The 8,088-nt window shown below is 25.2% G+C and overlaps 7 non-coding genes across 7 annotated transcripts; 2 read left to right on the plus strand and 5 right to left on the minus strand.

Annotated features, from left to right (window-relative positions):
• TRNAK-CUU lies at positions 1-73 on the minus strand. The gene has a single exon. It is a non-coding gene; the product is annotated as a tRNA-Lys (tRNA).
• A 197-nt stretch (positions 74-270) lies between these two features.
• Positions 271-342, minus strand: TRNAE-CUC. The gene has a single exon. It is a non-coding gene; the product is annotated as a tRNA-Glu (tRNA).
• An 804-nt stretch (positions 343-1,146) lies between these two features.
• Positions 1,147-1,219, minus strand: TRNAV-CAC. The gene has a single exon. It is a non-coding gene; the product is annotated as a tRNA-Val (tRNA).
• A 635-nt stretch (positions 1,220-1,854) lies between these two features.
• TRNAV-CAC lies at positions 1,855-1,927 on the minus strand. Its single transcript has one exon. It is a non-coding gene; the product is annotated as a tRNA-Val (tRNA).
• Positions 1,928-2,714: 787 nt separating this feature from the next.
• On the plus strand, positions 2,715-2,786 carry TRNAE-UUC. The gene has a single exon. It is a non-coding gene; the product is annotated as a tRNA-Glu (tRNA).
• A 247-nt stretch (positions 2,787-3,033) lies between these two features.
• On the minus strand, positions 3,034-3,105 carry TRNAV-CAC. Its single transcript has one exon. It is a non-coding gene; the product is annotated as a tRNA-Val (tRNA).
• A 3,096-nt stretch (positions 3,106-6,201) lies between these two features.
• TRNAK-CUU lies at positions 6,202-6,274 on the plus strand. The gene has a single exon. It is a non-coding gene; the product is annotated as a tRNA-Lys (tRNA).
• Positions 6,275-8,088: the final 1,814 nt, after the last annotated feature.

Raw genomic sequence — 8,088 nt, forward strand, 5'->3', positions numbered from 1 at the left:
CGCCCAACGTGGGGCTCGAACCCACGACCCTGAGATTAAGAGTCTCATGCTCTACCGACTGAGCTAGCCGGGCTCTGCTGGGCTGGGGTATATTTGGGGTAAAACAACCCAAAAACTCCCAAAAAGGGACAAAAAATGAGATTTAATAATTTTTTTAGGGTGGGAAGCGCTTCGTCTCGGGGCGGGACGAACCGAGCTGCAAACAAACCGGGTGGTTTTGGAGCTGAAAATTCAAATTATTGTTGGGTTTAATACGGGAAAAGAGCGAATTTCCCTGGCCGGGAATCGAACCCGGGCCGCGGCGGTGAGAGCGCCGAATCCTGACCACTAGACCACCAGGGAACTCACATTTTTAACAAATTCACCGATCCCGGTGGTTTTTAACCCAAAATTAACCTTGGGGTTTTTTCCCCGGGATTAATAAATATTAAAAGTGGGAAAAATAGGTTGGGGAAAAATGGATTTTTTTCCTTTTTTTTTTTTCTCAAAAAATGGAGCAGAAAAGGTTTAATTAATTCTTTATTTCGGTGTAAAAAGTGGGGTTTTTTTGTCCCTTCCCTCTTTTATGGTGTGGAAATGGGAAAATCCTCCCAGTTCGCCAGGGTTTGGGATCATTTATTGCCTTTTTTTTTTCCTGGTTTTTAGGCTAAAAATGGGGGGAAAAGGGGAGGAAATGACCCCAAAAAAATCACTATTAAAAGGGTGGAAAAAGGGAGAAAATGACTCAAAAAAAGGTGGAAAAGGGGAGAAAAAAACCCTGAAAAAAATCACTATAAAAAGGGTGGAAAAGGGGGGAAAATGACCCCCAAAAAAATCACTATACAAAGGGCGGAAAAAGGGAGAAAATGACCCAAAAAAATCACTATAAAAAGGGTGGAAAAAAAGGAGAAAATTACCCAAAAAAATCACTATACAAAGGGTGGAAAAGGGGAGAAAATGCCCGCAAAAAAGGATGGAAAAGGGGAAAAAATGACCCAAAAAAATCTCTATAAAAAGGGGGGGAAAGGGGACAAAATGACCCCCAAAAAATCACTATTAAAAGGGTGGAAAAGGGGAGGAAATGAACCCAAAAAGGGTGGAAAAGGGGAGAAAATGACCCCAAAAAAATCACTATAAAAAGGGTGGAAAAGGACCCAAAATTTTGGGTGTTTCTGCCTGGTTTCGAACCAGGGACCTTTCGCGTGTGAGGCGAACGTGATAACCACTACACTACAGAAACCTCGAATTTTGGCTCCGGGGGGTCCAAATTTGGGGGAAATTCGCCCTAAAAAAATTTTTTTTAATTTAATTTAATTTAATTTAATTTATAAATTCTTTATCAATTTAATTTATTTAATTCTTTGATTGGTAAAATTAAATTAATAATAAAAATGTGACTTTTAAAATGAATTAAATGAAATTTAATTTAAAAATCAACGATTTATTTCCTGTGCTTAATTATTTAATTTTTTCAAAATTAAATTAAAAAATAAAATAATCAAAATTTCAAATTATTTAAATCAAACTAAAAATTAATGATTTATTTCGTGTGTTCAATTATTTAATTACTCAAAATGAATCAATCATAAAAAAATTAAATTGTAAAATGAATTAAATTCAATTCGCAATTCATTTATTTATTTAATATGTTTATTTCATTAATCAAAAATTATTTTAATAATAAAATAATTAAAATTTTACATTAAAAATCCTTCCCGAGGATTTTAAACCCCCCCTTTTTAAAACTTTTACTCCGAACTTAAAAAATATTAAAAAAATTATTAAAAAAAAATTTAAAAATTATTTTAAAAAATTTAAAAATAAATAAATAAAATAAAAATGTAAAAAGGAAGGGAAAAGCCCCAAAAACTTGGCTGTTTCTGCCCGGTTTCGAACCGGGGACCTTTCGCGTGTGAGGCGAACGTGATAACCACTACACTACAGAAACCTGGGAAATTTGGGATCTCAACCTGTTCTGAGACACCAAAAACCCCAAATCCCACCCCAAAAAATCCCCGTTCCCTTCTCCTTAATTAACAATACTATTAATAAATTGATTTTTATTATTATTAATTTTTTAATTTTTATTTTTCATTTATTAGTAATTATTAAATTTTTATTTACTGTCATATTTTATTAGTAATTATTTATTAATTCTAATAATAATATTAATCCTTTTTATTGTTAAGAATCCTGGTTTCATTTCTTGATTATTAATTATTATTTTACTATTTACTGCTCTACTCAATTTTATTAATAATTATTTATTAGTTTTATCAATAATATTAATTATTGTTATTAACTCTATTTTTATTTATTATTTATTATTTTACTATAAACCATTATATAATATTTCAATTACTAATCATTAATTAATTTTTAAATATTAATATTAATATTTATATTTATTAATTATCATTCATTATTTTACTATAAACTATACACTTTTATTTTAATTGATAATTATTCCTGAATTTTTTTAATAATAGTAATAGATTTAATATTTTCCTTTTAGAAAAATTTTTAATTCTAGAATTTAACATTAAGAATTTAATATTTGAATTTTAGAAAATATTTTTAATTCCAGAACTCAAAATTCAGAATTTAATATTTTTTAATTTCAGTAAAGATTTTATTTCCAGAATTTAAGGTTTAGAATTTAATATTTGCATTTTTGGGGGGGTCAATGACGCTCAAAACCCCCCGAAATCGGTAAAATTTGGGCAAATTGCGGCTCCCTGGTGGTCCAGTGGTCAGGATTCGGCGCTTTCACCGCCGCGGCCCGGGTTCGATTCCCGGTCAGGGAAGGGAAAAGTAAAAATATTTTACTAAAAAATTAAAAAAAAAAAAAATTAAAATATTAAATTCTAGAATTAAAACGTTTTTTAAAAAATTTTAAAAAAATTGGTTTTTTTCGAAGCCAAAAGCCTCGAAAAGGAGGAAAAAAAAATCAAAATATTCGGTGCTGTAAACCCGGATTTTTTATTGCAAAATTCAGCGAAAAATCGAGGCACAAAAATCGAGTGAAAATATTAAAATTGGGATATTTTGGGCTGTTCCTGCCCGGTTTCGAACCGGGACCTTTCGCGTGTGAGGGGAACGTGAGAACCGCTGCACCACAGAAACCCCCGCGGGCCCAAAATCATCATTTCACCCCCAGGGCAGTGGAAAATTAATTTTTTTTTTCTTTTATATAGGGAGGTTTTTCGTCGTCGACCCCAAAATCGCGTGGATTCTTTTTTCTTTTCTCAGGGTTTTTTATTTTTATTTTATTTTTATTTTATTTTTAATTTATTTTTTTTAAAATTTTATTTATTTTTATTTTTATTTCCATTTTAATTTTTATTTTATTTATATTTCTATTTTTATTTTATTTTTATATCTATTTTTATTTTTTGTCATGTTTTTATTTTTATTTTTATTTTTATTTTTATTTCTATTTTTATTTCTATTTCTACTTTTATTTCCTTTTTTATTTATTTTTATTTCTATTTTTATTTTTATTTCTATTTTTATTAATATTCATATTTTTTATTTTTATTCATATTTTTTCCTATTTTTATTTTAATTTTATTTTTTCATTTATTTTTAGTTTTAGTTTTATTTTATTTGTTTTTATTTTTTCGTATTTTTATTTTTATTCATAGTTTTATTTTTATTTTACTATTTTAATTTTAATTTTATTTTTTCATTTATTTTTATTTTATTTATTTTTATTTTTTTCGTATTTTTATTTTTATTCATATTTTTTATTTCTACTTTTTTCCTATTTTTATTTTAATTTTATTTTTTCTATGTTTATTTAATTTTTTATTTTTATTCATATTTTTTATTTCTACTTTTTTCCTATTTTTATTTTAATTTTATTTTTTCATTTATTTTTATTTTTTTTCTGTGTTTATTTAATTTTTTTATTTTTATTAATATTCATATTTTTTATTTCTACTTTTTTCCTATTTTCATTTAAATTTTATTTTTTCTCTGTTTATTTAATTTTTTAATTTTTATTCATATTTTTTATTCCTACTTTTTTTTGGTTTTATGTTAATTTTATTTTTTTTTATGTTTCTTTATTTTTTTATTTTTATTTTATTTATTTACTCAAAAAAAAATTAAAAAATCGCTTTTCCAGAGGGAGAATTGGAAAGGAAAGAATTGTAAAACACAGAACTCGGCCGAGCCCGGCGTTGGGTGAAATTCCCTTTTTCCCTCTCCATTTTACCCGAAAATTCCCTTTTATTGACACAAAGTAATATTAATTATATTTATTATATTTTAATGATATAAAATAAAATATATGAAATACACATTTTAAATATATTTGAAATCTTTTAGCATAGTATTATTTAATATTATTATTAAAAATTAATAATAATATTGAAGTATTATTACAGTTTAATAATAAAATAGATATAAAATATATAGAAAATTTAATCTATTATATAATAATACGATTTAATATTAATAACATAAAGTAATAATATCATTTAAATATTTTTACAGTTTAATAATAGAATAGATATAAAATATACAGAAAAAATATATAATACATATTTAATATATCATATAATATTATAATTTAATATTATTATTATTAATATTGTTTTAATTATATATATTATTATAATAGTAGATACAAAATACACATAACATACATTTAATATATTGCATATAGTAATATTATTTTTTAATATTATTAATATAAAATTATTTTATTATTATTACATTTTAATAATATACATACTAGATATATTTAATACATATTTAATACGATTTAATATTTATTATTATAAAAATATAAAATACTATTTAATATTTATTAATATAAAATAATACGATTTTTAATATTATTCTATTTTAATAATATAGTAGATACAAAATATATATATAATACACATTTAATACATATTTATTATACTGTATAATCACATATTTATATATTTAATATTATTAATATAAAGTAGTAATATAATATAAGATATACAGGGAAAATATATATTTAATACATATTTAATATATTACGTATTACTATTATTTAATATTATTGATATAAAGTAATAACATTAATTTAATAATGTTATTTTAATAATATAATATATAATAATATATAAATACACTTGTTTTCCCAGGTGTTTTTCCAGCCGTGTCCCTGTTTTTCCAGCTGTATCCCTGTTTTTCCAGCCGTGTCCCTGTTTTTCCAGCCGTGTCCCATTGTTCCCACCGAACAATGTCCCTTTTCCTCCCGGGTCGTTCCGCTCCGGGCTCATCCCGAGGTTTTTTTGGGAATAAAAAGGAGCCGCAGTTCCCGGGGGGTTCTCAGAGCACGAGTGGAACCAGAGCCTGGTAAGGGACAACTGATATTATTTTATATTTTATAAAGAAATATACAATTTTATGTATTTATAAAGATATTTTTAGAGTTATTTTTCTTACACCACCGTCTTTTTTTTTAATATTTTATAGGTATAAAAAAATATTTTATATCTTAATATGATTTTAGGCCTGAGCACTTTTACCTTGGCGTTTTATAAAATAGAAATAAAATATATATAGATAAAAATATACATTATAAAAATCTATATATAAAAATATAAATAAAAAAATATATAAATGTATATATAAATATATATTGTATTTTTATATTATTTTTATATATTTTATATATTTATATATTTATATATAATTTTATATAATTTTATATTTTATAAAATATCAATATTTATATTTTTATATAATTTTATACATTTTTATATATAATATGTATTTTACATATTTTATATATATTATATATAATATATACTACATATATAGTATGCAGTATGTATTAAATTATAAAAATATACCTTTTATATTATATATTTATATTTAAATTTAAAAATAAATTTAATTTATTAAATTTTATTTAATTTATTTATTACCTACATTTAATTTATTATTTAATTACCTATATTTAATTTATAATAAATAAAAAATAAACAATATAAATATTAATAAAAGTAATATTCTAATATATATTTTATGTATATAAAATATCCCTTATTATTATATTTTATATTTAATAATTTAATTCAATATCTTTCCACTTTCAGCTCCACGACTCGCGAAATATTCAGGAAAAAACCCTTAATTTTTCAGGTAATTCCAGATTTTAGCTAAAGCGACACCAAATTGGGATTTTCGGTGAAAAAAGGGGTAAAACATTGGAATTTTGGTGCTCCGGGAGCCCGGCTAGCTCAGTCGGTAGAGCATGAGACTCTTAATCTCAGGGTCGTGGGTTCGAGCCCCACGTTGGGCGACTGAAACATTTTGCCCTTTTTTTTCCCCAAAAATCTGCTCCTTTCTTCCCCCCCAAATCTGATTTTTTTCCCCTTTCTTCCCCCCAAAATCTGATTTTTTTTGCCCCTTTTTTCCCCAAAATCTGATCCTTTTTTCCCCCCAAATCTGATTTTTTTCCCTATTTCCCCCCCAAAAAAATCTGATTTTTTTTGCACTTTTTTCCCCAAATCTAATCCTTTTTTCCCCCCAAAATGTGATTTTTTCCCCCTTTTTTCCCCCAATCTGATCTTTTTTTGCACCTTTTTCCCCCAAAATCTGATCCTTTTTCCCCCTAAAATTGATCCTTTTTTCCCCCAAAATCTGATTTTTTTTCCTCTTTTTTCCCCCCAAATCTGATCCTTTTTTCCTCCAAAATGTGATTTTTTCCCCTTTTTTTCCCCCAAAATCTGATTTTATTTTTCCCCCCAAAATCTTATTTTCTTCTCTTTTTCCCTCAAATCTGATCCTTTTTCGCCATTTTTTCCCAAAAATCTGATCCTTTTTCGCCATTTTTCCCCAAAAATCTGATCCTTTTTTCCCCCAAAATCTGATTTTTTTTTTGCACCTTTTTCCCCCCAAATCTGATTTTTCCCCCTTTTTTCCCTCCCAAATCTGACCCTTTTTTCCCCAAAAAAATCTGATTTTTTTTCCCTTTCTCCCCTAAAAATCTGATCTTTTTCCCCCCATAATCTGATTTTTTTTTTGCCTTTTTTCTCCCCAGATCTGACCCTTTTTTCCCCTTTTTTTCTCCCCAAATCTGACCCTTTTTTTCTTTTTTTCCCCCCAAATCTGCCCCTTTCCCCAGGAAATCTGCCCCTGTCCCACCATGAAGCTGCTGCTGCTGGGCCTGACCCTGATCCTGGGCTGCGACCTCGGTGAGAGGAGGGGCAGAAGAATAAAATAATACTACTAATAAATTAGTATCATTATTGATAGCATTAATAATAATAATATTGTGTATTTTATATACTACATATAAAATAATAGTATTATTACATTTATTTTATTTATTTTATTTATTTAATTGCATTTTTAATTTATTAATTTATTTATTTAATTGTATTTATTTATTTATTTAATTTATTTAATTGCACTCATTAAATTTATAATAATAAAAATTAAATAGCACATATACTGACTGATAATTAATAAATAATAAAATTAAATTTATAATAATATTATTATTAGTTATTTAATTTTTAAATTACATTTAATTTATTGATTTAATTAATTGCACTCATTAAATTTATAATAATAAATAAATAAATTAAAAAATATATAATAAATTATAATTAAATATATACTAAAATTAAATTTATAATAATAATGTCATTATGTTTATTTAATTTATTAAAATACATAATTTAATTTATCGCTTTATTTAATTTAATTTTTTTAATTACATTAATTTAATTTACTTAATTAAATTAAATTTATTAATTTACTCAATTACATTTATTTGATTTATTTTATTTGTTAATTTAATTTTATTTCATTAATTTCTTAAATTTGCTAATTTATTTAATTCCATTTATTGAATTTATTTTATTTGTTAATTTAATTTTATTCCATTCATTTCTTTAATTTGCTAATTTATTTAATTCCATTTATTGAATTTATTTTATTTGTTAATTTAATTTTATTCCATTAATTTCTTTAATTTGCTGATGTATTTAATTCCATTTATTAAATTCGTGCCCCCCCGACCCAGGGCAGCCCCTGCGGTGCCCCCATGGTATCAGGGGGGTCTTTGTGCCCCCCCGGTGACCCCATTTTCCCCGGACCCAGGGCAGC

This window comes from Corapipo altera, unplaced genomic scaffold (genome assembly GCF_003945725.1).
Source record: "Corapipo altera isolate COAL_440 unplaced genomic scaffold, ASM394572v1 233, whole genome shotgun sequence".
Classification (NCBI taxonomy): domain Eukaryota; kingdom Metazoa; phylum Chordata; class Aves; order Passeriformes; family Pipridae; genus Corapipo; species Corapipo altera.